The following is a 15,145-nucleotide window of genomic DNA, read 5'->3' on the forward strand; positions in this document are numbered from 1 at the left end:
TCGTTTTTGCGCCCGATATTTTCTTGTCATCTCCAAAGTCAAGGGACAAACACGAATTTCCTTGACTTTTGGGGTAGTGCGACTCTGTTAATTTTAGGAATTAAAAAAAAAAAAAATTCATTACTAGGATGTCCCATCGTTGGGAAATTCCGGTCGCTTCCTCCGAGTGGAAAGCTAGCAGTGACAGAGTCGCACTACCCCAAGTCAAGGGATCTATTAGTCCTGTTTCGCCGTTATCCCAATTCGCCCCCATCCCATTTTGGCGACATTTCTCAGGCCTAGTGTCATTTTACCACCATATCATGTACCAATAGCCCCACATCCCATTTTGGCGCAATCCCGTTTGGCCGTTAGCCCATTTCGCCCCCATCCCATTTTTGCGACATTTTACAGGCCAAGTGTCATTTTACCACCATGTCATGTACCATTAGCTCCACTTCCCATTTTGGCGCAATCCCGTTTCGCCGTTATCCCATTTTGCCCCCATCCCATTTTTGCGACATTTCAAAGGCCATGTGTCATTTTACCACCGTGTCAAACCACTAGCGCCACATTCCATTTTGTCGCCATGCCGTTTTGCCGTCATCCCATTTTGCCGCCATCTCTATTTCGCGACATTTTGGATTGTGGCAAAAATGGAATTTGGCGTAAACGGAATGTCTTCCTAGTTGAATAACGCAGTATAGTAGTATAGTGAGGCTTGGCAAGAAGAATAAATAAAAAATGTGATGGCGGCCAAATGGGATGGTGTCAAAATGGGATGACGTGCTATTGTTATGACACGGTAGTAAAATGACGCTTGGCTTGTGAAATGTCGCGACAATGGGATGGGGGATAAATGGAATACGGTGAAACGGCATGGCGGCCAAATGGGATATGGTGTCAAAATGGGATGTCGCGCTATTGTTATGACATGTTAGTAAAATGCCCTGTCACGTAGTCTCAATCCAAATTGGAAATCCATAGCATCATCATTATAATCATCCTCATCTCATTAATCATCCAAAATTATAAATTTTATAAAATGACGCTTGGCTTGTGAAATGTCGCGAAAATGGGATGGGGAAAAAAATGGGACGGCGGCAAAATGGGATTGCACCAAAATGGGATGTGGATCAGCCACTAGATTTCCAATTTTAAAGTCTTAGGTATGACCCGGTGTGACGTTTTCATCTTTCGCCGTGTTGATATTTCGATTTTCGGCCTCGTTGATCTAGTATAAACTCTACACTGAACAAAAAAAACACCCTTCGAAAGTACTGATGAGCGACCTTGTGTACCTTACATTCATGGGGCCAAATTTGTCCAACCAATTATTTTATTTAACTTAGAAATTTGATTCATCCTAAAATGTTTCCCTTCTTACTCAAGGGACGTAACCACTCGGTACACGTTTTCGAAGAATTCGATTTTGGGAGTGAAATCTATTTAATTTCACAACCAATTTTTTTCACATGCAAGAAACTGACATGCTTTTCGTCCATAAATAATTTCTCTTCTTAATTTTACCAGGAAACAACATTTCGGTCTCGAGTAAATATCGAGGGGGAAATATGTACACAGGCGAAAGATGAAATCGTGACACCGGCCGAGGTTCAAACCCACGACCTCCCGATCACGGGGCGGACGCCTTACCACTAGGCTAATCGTGCCGGTTTACCCTTGAGTGACAGACGGACAGACAAAAGAATATACAGACAGACCGTAATTAACACAAACACACACACTCAGCAGAGCAAAGCGGTATAACACACAAACTCAGCAGAGCAAGGCAGTATTACACACACAGACTCTGCAGAGCAACTAAGTCGGTGACACACAGACACAGTTATTTGGGGACGATGTTTGCTGTACAGCAGTGAAATGGGGACGTCCAAAAACCGATAGCTCTGCGCTGTGCTATGAATGGTTTCATCAGTTACATATGGCGCTAGGCGACATAAGAGTATTTCCAATCCAGTCAGTAGCTAGCATTCACGACCCTGACAACGGATGGTTTGAGTCTGATTTATGAGAATGAGAATGAGGGAGAGAGAGTTGTATTAAATTGAATTGAATTAAATTGAATTGAATTTATCTTTCTCTTAACACTGTAACAGAACAAGAAATGCTAAAATGTTTTTTTTTCATCCCGCCCTCGCCCATTGAGTTGAAATAGAAGTTAACCACATTATGTTTGAAAATGTTCCCAGTGCTTTATGTACAATAATGTTTCAATACAATCATAGTGTATTAACATTTTACCAGTATCAGCTGCAAAATAGAAGTAGTGCTTAACAAGTTTCGAAAGAGAAACAGCATGTAATGATACGTAAATGGTGTACAGCAGTGAATTGGGGACTGTTTCCCAAACAGCAGTCAGATGGGGTCTGGTTGTTGTACTGCAGTCATTTGGAGGCACAAGCTAAAACTGCTTCAGAGATGTGTGTTTTTCATTGGCTTTGATCTCCGCTGAGAGGGAGAGAGTCAGAAAGAGCGACAGAGACAGATAGACAGAGACAGAGAGACAGACCGAGACAACAAAGGAGAGGTTAAGGACACCCCCTTACCCTTGAGTGACAGACGGACAGACAAAAGAATATACAGACAGACAGACCGTAATTAACACAAACACACTCAGCAGAGCAAAGCGGTATAACACAAACTCTGCAGCAAGGCAGTATTACACACACACACACACACACACACACACTCTGCAGAGCAACTAAGTCGGTGACACACAGACACAGGTATTTGGGGACGATGTTTGCTGTACAGCAGTGAAATGGGGACGTCCAAAAACCGCAGAGCGATAGGGCCATATCAGGGCGGTGCTGCTTTGACATATAACGTGCGCCACACACAAGACAGAAGTCGCAGCACAGGCTTCATGTCTTACCCAGTCACATTATTCTGACACCGGACCAACCAGTCCTAGCACTAACCCCATAATGCCAGACGCCAGGCGGAGCAGCCACTAGATTGCCAATTTTAAAGTCTTAGGTATGACCCGGCCGGGTTTCGAACCCACGACCTCCCGATCACGGGGCGGACGCCTTACCACTAGGCCACCGTGCCGGTATGGTTTGAGTCCTATTTATGAGAACGAGAATGAGGGAGAGATGATTGTATTGAATTAAATTGAATTAAATTGAATTGAATTGATCTTTATCTTAACACTGTAACAGAATAGGAAATGCTAAACTACTTTTTTTTTCATCCCGCCCTCGCTCATTGAGGTGAAATAGAAGTTAACCACATTATGTTTGAAAATGTTTCCAGTGCATTATGTACAATAATGTTTTAATACAATCATAGAGTATTAACGTTTTACCAGTATCAGCTGCAAAATATAGTAGTAGTGCTTTACGAGTTTTGCAAGAGAAGCAGCATGTAATGATACGTAAATGTGATACAACAGCGATCAAAGTTCAAGTCTGAAGGTAGGCTCTGAGAAGTGTAACCAGTGCATGCAAATCCTTGGCGATATGATTTATCTCAATAAGGTACAGTGTTCGTCGCACATCCGCAGGCTCCTCAATAAATGCCAGTCGTTCTGATTCATCATAACTCATGTCTGCTTTGTCCCTGAATAACGTCCAGTACAATGTTTCAGCTTTGGTACAATCGTAGGTGAACATGAAGTCATCTGATTTTGCAAGCAGCTGTTTGGATGAAGCATTGTACACCATTCTAATCACTTTCTTTCGTGTTCTGGGGTTCGTAGTAATTTCTAAAGCAAGTGCTTTTACTTCCCCTAGACTGTACTCCCTTTCCAAAGCATCCTTTTCAGCTTTAGTCAACTGCTTTTCCACTGGTTCCTCTGTATCACTCTCTGACGTAAAATATCTGTCCTTGTCACTGTCAGTGGCCACGCATGTGGAGTCAACGGATTGCTGCAAGGCAGGTTCCGTCAGCTTGGATGGAATGTGGCTCCGTGATTCACGTGCTTCAATGTTCACAACACAGCTTGCCTCGCTGTCAATGCGTTCGCCGGCGTGTAGTCTCATTTTCTGTTTGTGCCTAACGTCGGGAACTTTGTCGTACGTGTTTGTGTGAATTATGCCTGATGTTGTGCTGGCATGATTTCGCAGATGATCGATCAGCTGTATCAACAGAAGAAACGCATACCTCTTTGCTGTTAAATTGTTGGGATCATTGTCTGTCACGTCTGAGCTGCGAAGGGGTTTTGTTTACGTTGCGTTGACTAGCTCGGCAAATGGCGGCCTGTTGGTTCTCTGTGCTGAGCAGTTGAAGTGTGACTGTGGCTCCTTCTCATTCTCCGGTGACTTTCCAGTACTTGACATAGTGGTCAGCTGGCAGGCCTGTCAAGGTAGCTTCCACAGCAGTTGGTAGTCCAACGACAGGCATTTTCTTCACTTGTTCAAGTAAATTGCTGGAGCGAAAAATGTGTGCTGCCGGAGGGACAGATAGAGAGAGAGAGAGAGAGAGAGAGAGAGAGAGAGAGAGAGAGAGAGAGAGAGAGAGAGAGAGAGAGAGAGAAAGAGAGAGAGAGAGACAATGACAATGACAATTCTTTATTTAACGAGGGTAGTAGATTAAGCAGTGGTCTGCTTTTTTACATCCAGCCCTCGCCCTAAAGAGGGACTAACTAAAAAAATGAAATAAAAAATACAAGATAAAAATTAGAAAATAGATAACTAAAATTCTACATTTTAACAGATAACTAAAGTGAAAACACATTATACATATGTACACAAAATGCATTACATTGAGGTAAATTGCGAGTTGATTGATGTGAATTAAGTGGTATAGTGCAGCTTGCACTTTCTCAACATCATGCTCTAATCCATACATTACATTTTAAAGAAAATCAATCAAACAAGCAAGACATTGCCAAGATCATCACACATCTAAATACATGTAGTGGTTGGTTTGTAAGTCCCTTCATTCGAAAAGGGTTTGTGTACATTATACCAATAAAGAGGAGAGGGGCATGTTTAATACAAAAATTGTATTTGTAATTGTAGAGAGAGAGAGAGAGAGTGAGAGTTGGGGTAATTAAATAAGAGAGAAAGACAGAGACAGAGTGAGAGAGACGGACAAACAGACGGACAGACATACGGACAGACAGTAACCTGCGAGAGAGAGGAAGACAGACAGATAGGCACACAGTCAAAAACCGGAAAAAAAATCATAGAAAGAGATAGAGATAAAAGACACAATTGCAACAGCTCTGCAGATTTCTTTCCTACGTGTTTGTTTAAAACAAATCTGACAGAGAAAGGAGAACAAAACAGAGAGAGAGTAGGAAAGAGAAAGTGTGTAGGAGAGAGAGAGAGAGAGAGAGAGAGAGAGAGAGAGAGAGAGAGAGAGAGAGAGAGAGGGGGGGGGGCGAGAGAGAGAACGGGAGAGAGAGATGACGATGATGATTTAACGTTGTTATACAATGAATAGGGTTAGAGGCTATCACGCAGCAAACTCTCCAAGAGAGGGAAATAAAGAGATACATCATCATCATCATCATCATCATCATCATCATCATCATCATCATCGGCATCGGCATCGGCATTGGGATCAGCATCGTCACCTACATGTGTCTTTTCATGTTGTTTTTTTGTTTGTCGGCTTGTCTAGTCTGTCTGTCTCTGTCTCAGTCTCTGTGTCTGTCTGTCTGTCTGTCTGTCTGTCTGTCTGTCTGTCACGGGCTTGGGGTCTCTGTTTAATTTCGTCTGTTTTCCGTTGTTGCATCTTATTTGCATAACCATCTTCGATAATCATTTGGTCGAAATTTGCCAGGAATAAACCATCATTTGTAATAAATTATGCTGACTGTAAGAGAGAGAGAGAGAGAGAGAGAGAGAGAGAGAGAGAGAGAGAGAGAGAGAGAGAGAGAGAGAGAGAGAGAGAGAGAGAGAGAGAGAGAGAGAGAGAGAGAGAGAGAGAGATGAAGAGAGCGAAAAAGAGAGAGAGATGGCGAGAGAGAGATGGGGAGAGAGAGAAGGGGAGAGAGAGAGAGAGAGAGAGAGATGAAAAGAGCGAAAAAGAGAGAGAGATGGCGAGAGAGAGATGGGGAGAGAGAGAAGGGGAGAGAGAGAGAGAGAGAGAGAGAGAGAGACAGACAGACAAACAAACAAACAGACAGACAGACACACAGACACGCAGACAGACACCAAAGGTTGAGAATAGAGAGAAAACAAGAAAAGTGTGAAGCAGCCGTGCATATTTCTTTTTTGCATAATCCGTGAAAGTAACCTAAGAGAGAGAGAAGAACAGGCAGACAGGCAGGGATGTGTGTGTGTGTGTGTGTGTCTGTGTGTCTGTGTGTGTGTGTAGAGTGATTCAGACTAAACTACTGTACCGATCTTTGTGAAATTTGACAGGAGAGTTTCTGGGTATGATATCCCCGAACGTTTTTTTCATTTTTTTGATAAATGTCTTTGATGACGTCATATCCGGTTTTTCGTGAAAGTTGAGGCGGCACTGTCACGCCCTCATTTTTCAACCAAATTGGTTGAAATTTTGGTCAAGTAATGTTCGACAAAGCCCGGACTTCGGTATTACATTTCAGCTTGGTGGCTTAATTAAATTAAAAATTAATTAATGACTTTGGTCATTAAAAATCAGAAAAATGTAAAAAAAAATAAAAAATTATAAAACGATCCACATTTACGTTCATCTTATTCTCCATTATTTGCTGATTCCAAAAACATATCAATATGTTATATTTGGATTAAAAACAAGCTCTGAAAATTAAAAATATAAAAATTAGTATCAAAATTAAATTTTCCAAATCAATTTAAAAACACTTTCATCTTATTCCTTATCGGTTCTTGATTCCAAAAACGTATAGATATGATATGTTTGGATTAAAAACACGCTCACAAAGTTAAAACGAAGAGAGGTACAGAAAAGCGTGCTATCCTTCTCAGCGCAACTACTACCCCGCTCTTCTTGTCAATTTCACTGCCTTTGCCGTGAGCGGTGGCTGGCGATGCTACGAGTATACGGTCTTGCTGCGTTGCATTGCGTTCAGTTTCATTCTGTGAGTTCGACAGCTACTTGACTAAATGTTGTATTTTCGCCTTACGCGACTTGTTTTTGTTTTGTTTTAATAAACTGAGAGAGTAAGAAAAAGACAAAAAGAGAGACAGAGCTAGAAATACAGAGAGACGGACCGACCGACAGAATTAGTGCGAGATAGAGATAGAGAGACACACAAACAGGGACAGACAGACAGAGACCGACATTTTGAGAAGAATGAAGAGAAAACCAGCAGTATTATATGCATAGTCTTAAGCTGTGTTTCCATATCGCGACGCGATGGCAGCACGATAGTTGCGGCGAGGTGGCGGCAGCGTCAAAACCGATCGCAACAGTAATATCAAAGAACGCATGTTTCCATATGTGCGACGCGACGGATGCTTCATCTGGGGATTTAATCAAGTTTGAGTGAATCTTTCTTGAAGGTTTTTCTTTGTATTCATAAATTATGAGTAATCTAAGCTTAATTAGTTTGGACAACATTTTGGATGAAATTATTGCTGCTGCAGGAACATTGAATTGGCAAGTCTGTAACAGTAATTGTCTCTCTGACCCCCCCCCCCCCCCCCCTTGCTTGCTGAAAAATAAAATTAACTCTCTTCCCGTCCTCTGTCACATCCTCTGATTCTTTTGCTGTATCTTTTCCTCTTTTTTGGGTAAAAATTGTATCTTGTCTGTCTTACATTTATAACAAGGGGATAAGCGATTCTCTGACCTTGACATAACGTGAAATAATAATTCCTATCTAGATGTACATATTTATAACCACATTTAATATAAGCTTAGCTTATTGTGTGGTTACAAATGTTTATATCGCATATATATGCAAGTTATCCAAAGAATGAAATTGTTTTGAGACCTATAGCACCGTTAGTTTGTCAGAACAGGAGGTGGTCCATATCAGGCAGTTGTCCATGTTAGGCTATTTTCCCTTACGACCAGGGTGTGCTTATTGCGTGTCTTATGAGAAACAGACCGCGTGCAGAAACACACACACACTATGATGTGTTGTCGTATTATTTTTGCTTTGGTCAATCGTAGGACCCTATTCTGAGGTCTCAATATTTTCCCACGGTCTTCCCAACGCATGCGATGTCACTTTCCATTGAGCGTTTTTGCCACCATTTGGCAAGGAGTTATCAGCTGAGATAAAACGACTGTAAGTAGAACGCGAAAATCACACCTGGACTCGATCCGACCGACTGGTTCTTGTATACGCAAGAGCACTTGATAGTCTCTGCCGCGGATCATAAAATCGTGTAATCTGCTGATTTTCGCATCCCGAATCTACTCAGCTTCGTCCCAATAGGCCCACTTAAAACATCACACGCGGAATTTAAATTAGCTAAGATGGACAACTGGACACCACATGTGAGAACCACGCACCAAGACATTGTCAGCATTGAGAGAATGTTTTCACGGAATTGTTTCACGATTCTGTGACACTGTTATATTGCGGGGTTATGATATTTTCTTCGTTTCTGATTTGAATTCTAAACACTATTGTTTTTTTAGAAACCAATGCGGACCCTGAAAGAAATAACGTTTCACTCAGATAAATTTTATCCAGCCTGTCACGTTTTTCATTTATACATTTTGACAGAAAAAAGAAAATAACAAAAGAAAAATTAACACATCTGTGTGGGATTAAAATCAAACGTCGATTTGTGTTACTAAAGTTACTGACCACCATGTGCATGCGAACATTTGCTGCCCCCCTCCCCCCTCCACATCGTAATCGTATCGGCTCTGTCTCATTTTGCCCACCACCCCTCCACCTCTCCCCAGGACCCCCCCCCCCCCCCCACCTTCCTTTTCAGTAAATAGCCCTTCAGTCGGAGCGGCAGTTGTCGCCACGCATCAGACTTTTTTTGAATAATTATGTGCGGTTTTTAGTATCTCCTTTACAAAGCTGATCTGATAATTAACTATCTTTTTTTTTGCAAGCAAACGACAAATTCGCCTCAAAAAATGTTATTGACAGTGCATATAGAAAAGGTAGCAAAAAAACTTGCGGGGACAAAGTGGGCGAGGGAGAGCCTGGGTGGTCAAACGGGGGCCGTGCCATGCCATATGTCACCTGCTGGTTAAACGAAAGGTTTAAAGGAACAGATATCGCACACAATATTTTGATCTTTTGATCAGTCAACCATCAATTTTGTACATCAACCCCAACAGTGTTGTTGTCCAAAAATAAAAGAATTGCATTCTGTCCTCAAACTGAACGGTAGTTCAAAGTTAAAGGGATATTGACCAAAGTGCTTTTGAGGAACAATAAAACACTCTCCCCAAAATAAAGACGCAAAAAAACACCCCACACAAATAAATAAATAAAGAAAGAAGCAAAACAGATTTACAAGGAAATTAATTATGTTCATGGTATGCTAGCGCTGTTTTTATTTTATTGTATAATAAGCATGCTGATACCGGGATGCAGTATACGTTAAATGTAAATGATATAATGCTGACTATCTAAATGTGAATCAAAAAACAAGAAAGGTAGGTTTTTTTTTTTTTAAATTTAAATGTGAACCAGAAAAGATGCATTTCTTTTAAATTGATGGCGCCGTCAAAAACAAAAACTAAATTCTTGGTTACAAAATCAAATGAATCTTAGTAGTCGATAGTTTAGTACTATTTGTCACTTTATTAGAGGTGGTTTGACTGAGTTGCCGACTTCTCCGCTTTAATTCCTTTTCAGTTTTATCTGTACACTCTTTGTTTTCATGCGATACGTGTAACACTTTTCCCGACCTCGCACATGATGGACAGCATTCATTGGAGCGATATGTTTTCACCGGGTTTTCGCAAAATTGTATTTCATGCCACGCTATTATCGATTACCTCAAATTAAAAAAGAAACAAAGAAAAACTCCGGACAAGCGCACAAGGTAGAACCAGCGGTCAGTGCATGGGACTGCAAAAGTGCACGTGTGCGTATGCGTGTGAATACATTTTTTTTTAAAACTAGTTAGTGTCAATATCGATCGAATGTCATTTCGATAACGTTTCAGTTTAGCGGACAAGCGTAATCGGATTCAACATACGCATACACACTCACATAGTCGGAAGAGTCGTCGAACAGGGAAAAAATGACAAAGTAAAATATTGTAAATTGAAAAATGTTTGTGTAATTTTGCGATGAGACAGAGACAATCTGGGAAGGAAGTTTATACCCAAGTAATACTATCGAACGGGTTAGTCCGTAAGCTGCGGACAAATATTCTTACTCAAAGAGAAAAATGAAACAGGATTTTTTCAGTAAATGTAAGCTTACAGGGCTGCCGATGGGGAAAGACTGAACCACCTAAACAAATAGCAGTTCACATCGGTTGATGATTCTTCAGTCCCACAGAACTTCGGTCCATTAGGAAGTAGCCCTGTTGATTTGCTAGATTAACATCACATCGCTACCCGAACCGATTTTTATTGAAAATAAACACTTTTTTAAGCTCAGATATAATTTATCTGTAAGTTACATCACGTCTACAGTCGTTGACACAATCTAAAAACTCTATCAAATTACTCCGCCAAAGTTCCGACAAACTTACTACACATATATGCGTCGTCTGCATGTGTTGCGCGCGCAGTCCGGGGCGTGGCTTATTAAAAAAAAAATAAAAAAAAACCCGTATTAGTCTTTTTTTTTTTTAAGAGTTAAATTCAGATAGCACTTCATTTGGACAGCCTTGAGAAAACGGCCGTACAATACGTGTATATCTTCTTTTATCGAGAAGGAGATTAACAGCGGTGGGGTTTCAGTCATGCTTTCTAACGCCAGCTTCAATTTCAGATAATGTTAGGAGATTTCAAAATGCAAGGGGGTGGGGGTATAGAGTGGGGGGGGGGGGGGGTATTTTCTCTGAATCGTTTATAAGGAAGGAATGTGTTTTTTAGACCCCAATCGTCAATGTTGAAGGTCCGGTATTAAAACTTGCCCAGTGTCTGACAAAATTAGACTCAGTTTAAAATTACCCTTGACAATTTGTGCGTGAGACAGACTGATTGCCGAACGGAAAATGGAATCACTCATGTGGCGCAGTGAAGTGTAGCCAAGTACCTGCTATGTCCTTCAGCAGAAGTGGCGGAGTGCCTGTCATCTGTTTCTCATTTAGTGGCCTCACAGTGGCCGAAGATTGGATTTGATGTGACTTTTAGTACACACTTGTGAGCGTGATCTGGTAATTTCCCTTCGCTTGCGTCTGACTTTCCCGTCTTAAGCTAACATACGAGAACAAACATAATATGCAAAATTGCAAGGATCGACCTCCTTGCATGAAAAGTCAACAACACTTTGTTATTTTCTCATTGTATAGAAACCTGATGTGACAGCAGCCCACAGGGTTATCTGTGTTCGTACACACCGAAGTCTGTTCACTCGAAATCGTTCTGACAATTATGTTTTATGTTCAAAGATATGTTTAAATTCAAATTCCAACGACAAAAAAAAGAGAGATAGGGAGAGAGAGAGAGAGAGAGAGAGAGAGAGAGAGAGAGAGAGAGAGAGAGAGAGAGACAGACAGACAGACAGACAGAGAGAGAGACAGACAGACAGACAGATAGACAGACAGACAGACAGACAGACAGACACAGACAGACACAGACAGAGAGAGACAGAATCAAATGTAAAGCGAACTGTTTAAATCTGTTGCGATAATTAATGTACAGTTCTGTAAAAATAAACTGTACTCTTAGTGCCCGACCCGACTCCCCAAACCTACGTCGCGGTTATCTGACGCTCTCTCTACGTCGTGCCTCTGCGTGCCTCCATTACAGAGAAATGGAAGGTGAAAATCTTTGTGTCAGTTTGACTCTTGATTTTAAACAAGTCGCGTAAGGCGAAAATACAACATTTAGTCAAGCTGTCGAACTCACAGAATGAAACTGAACGCTATGCAATTTTTCAGCAAGACCGTATACTCGTAGCATCGTCAGTCCACCGCTCATGGCAAAGGCACTGAAATTGACAAGAAGAGCGGGGTAGTAGTTGCGCTGAGAAGGATAGCACGCTTTTCTGTACCTCTCTTCGTTTTAACTTTCTGAGCGTGTTTTTAATCCAAACATATCATATCTATATGTTTTTGGAATCAGGAACCGACAAGAAATAAGATGAAAGTGTTTTTACATTACGTGAATCGTTAAAACATGTGGGTTTTGTTTTTTAAAGTATTCCCCGCTTAACGAATTAAGATTTCTATGCAAAACAACGTGTGTTAACCCCATGTACAAAAACAGTACATGTAGTACATGCTTGAAAGTGCAGAGTGCTGTTGCGTCCAAAGAATTGAGTATTTCAGTAATTATGTCGACTGGTGATAAACACACATACAAACACGCGCACGCATTAACAAATCATAGAGAAACAAGCAAACAATTCGCAGAACAAACGTATATATTAATGTGTGTGCATGCGTGAACGCGTGCACAATGTCAATCACGCTTTTAGAAGAGAACCGCTGATTTCAACGTGGTATGGCTTTTACGCGGTCTTATGAGCCTTCTGTAAGACGAGCAGCGTTCGGCCTGTAACAAAACAGACCATCCAATAAACACCAGCGAAGATTTCATTGACGCGGCGGTCAAGTGTTTTGAGTGGAGTGGGCGGAGCGTTGGGTTTATCACATGACCATTTGGGCCAATGGATGAATGTATTTAGTATGTGCGCTACTTTACTGGCGGACCACGAAGCTCGAAGAAGGTGTCAACTTGATTTCTTCATGCAATAAATCGTTGGCAGAAAAAAATGTTGCCCTTGGTGGAACGGGAGCCGCTCACAAGAGGCGTGATAGAACTTGTGCGCGGTTCATGCATACACAACAATCATTTTTCTTTCAAGGTTTTATTTAACACTGTGTGTTCGTAAAAACCGTTGCTCAACAACAAAAATAAATTAATTAATATTTTTCATCCTATACATGCCGCTACAGAAGCACACAGGGAGAGGTAGACGCGGCGAGTCGTGTCGTCTGTGAGGTAACGATCGTGTCAAATCATAGTATCTGTTAACGACGCGCCGAACCAAGGTCAGGGGGTGGAGACAGGGGTAAAGAAGAAAAAATATGTGTATTCAGATTCATTCTTCTTTCAGTTGATCAGCTTACTTGACTTCTATTTCCCGAAAGTTTTTTTTTGTTTTGTGCGCAAAATTATCGATTGTTGTCGTTGTGGTATAGTTGGTTGTCGATATTTTTTCTTCTCAACATCACTGGCTTGATTTGTTTAATGATATATGTAGCAGGCAGCACACGTCTGTTTCAGAAATCGTTTCAACGTCTGAATTCTGTTATGATACAACAATATAGATGATATACAACTTTTACATGAGAGAAGAAAGTCAAACATTATCTACCTAGAACATGTTGTCTTGTTAAGTTAGCATGCGTATTTTGTGTTCTATGCTATTCCTACTCATGCAGATGTCGAGTGCATTTGAGGTAGAAAAATAACAACAACCGGCAGTTTTGTCGCGACATTTCTCGCAATAATGTTTTGGTAAAGTTTACTTCCTCGTCCGGATTTTCATATGTAATTTTCCATGATGTTCGACCTGCAGCCGACTGCGAATTACTCTTAAATGTTTTGAAAGTTGCAACGCAAGTAAGCGTTTCTATCTTTCCATGAACTTTTGTTGTTGTAGTACTAGTATATCATTATGACATATCTGGGCCCCGGCCGAGATTCGAACCCGCGACCCTAGGATCACAAGTCCACAACCTGAGCTACCCGGGCTCCCTTGAAGCCAATCGGTGTGTTTGAATCTTTAGTCCGATCGTGCAATCAAACCTGTCCAATGAAAGCTTGTCCACCACTTTGTCTATAACGACCACACGAAATATATATATATATATATATATATATATATTTTTTTTTAACATATTGTAAAGTTTTGACTAAATGTTTTAACTTAGATGGGGAATCGTGACTAGGGTTGTGGTGTAGGGCCTACGTAGTACGTGTCTGTGGGTCTGTGGGTCTGTGTGTATGTATGTGTAGAGCCATTCAGAGAAAACTACTGGACTACTGGAGGATACGTTTCTTTGATGACGTAATATCTGGCATTTTGTACAAGTTTTGGTGGCACTGTCACACCCTCATTTTTGGATTCATTTGATTAAAATTCTGTAAAAGTAACTTTCGACAAAATCCGGACAACAGGATTGCATTTCAGGATTAAAGCTTGCAAATTATTTTTTGAGTTTGGCCATTAAAAGTCAGAAAATTGTATTTAAAAATAAAATGTGATGAATCGATCCAAAAAGATGTAATCTTATTCTTGATCATTTTCTGATTCCATAAACAAATCTATGTGTATCGATTGAACACTGGATTTCCCTTCTTTGAGCTATGTGACGTCAGAGGCCGACAAAACGTCTGTTTAGGCGGCCAGCCGAGACTACAAAATAGTGCATGTTTGTGTGCGTTCAATCATAAAAACTACAAGAAATTCTACCCAGATACATAAATTTTATTTGTATTTTTTTTTACCAAAATATGACAATTTACACATATCTCGACAGTCGTTCACCTCGAGGAACACTGACTGTTTCGATCTGTGTAAAATGTCCTATTTTGGTCAAAAATACATACAACGTTTAATGTCCTGTTTGGATTAAAACAAGCTCGAAAAAAATATACAATAGAAAAAGCACAATTTCATAAGAAGCGCTTTACACTACTGCGCTATACTGGCTTTCTGTGGCGTGAACGCGACAGCGGTCGCCGTCAGGTATGAAATCGACACAGGTATTGAGTTTTGTCTTCGTATTGTCTTTCATAATGTGAGTTCGAAGGGTTGACTGAATGTATTAATTTCGTCTACGCGACATGTTTTAAGATATTGCTTACTTGTCAACTGCGATCACATGTCTAAACGGACTGCGGCTGCCAGTTTCGGCCCAAACTAACGTTCACAACCTGTCTTTCACAACCTTTAAAATCATGTTTGTTTTAAATTTATTTTTTAATTACATTGTACTATCTCTACATCACCAATACATAAAATTCATACACTACCATCTCGCTATACCGACTGCTAAACATACCAGGCGGGCGGGACGGCTCTCAGTTAGCCGAATGCAATCACGTTGTCTTACCTCTTGACATACTCTTGACATACTCTTGAAAGCGATAAGACACCATCCGAGTAGCCAACGGCGGCTTT

This window comes from Littorina saxatilis, linkage group LG3, assembly GCF_037325665.1.
Source record: "Littorina saxatilis isolate snail1 linkage group LG3, US_GU_Lsax_2.0, whole genome shotgun sequence".
NCBI lineage: Eukaryota > Metazoa > Mollusca > Gastropoda > Littorinimorpha > Littorinidae > Littorina > Littorina saxatilis.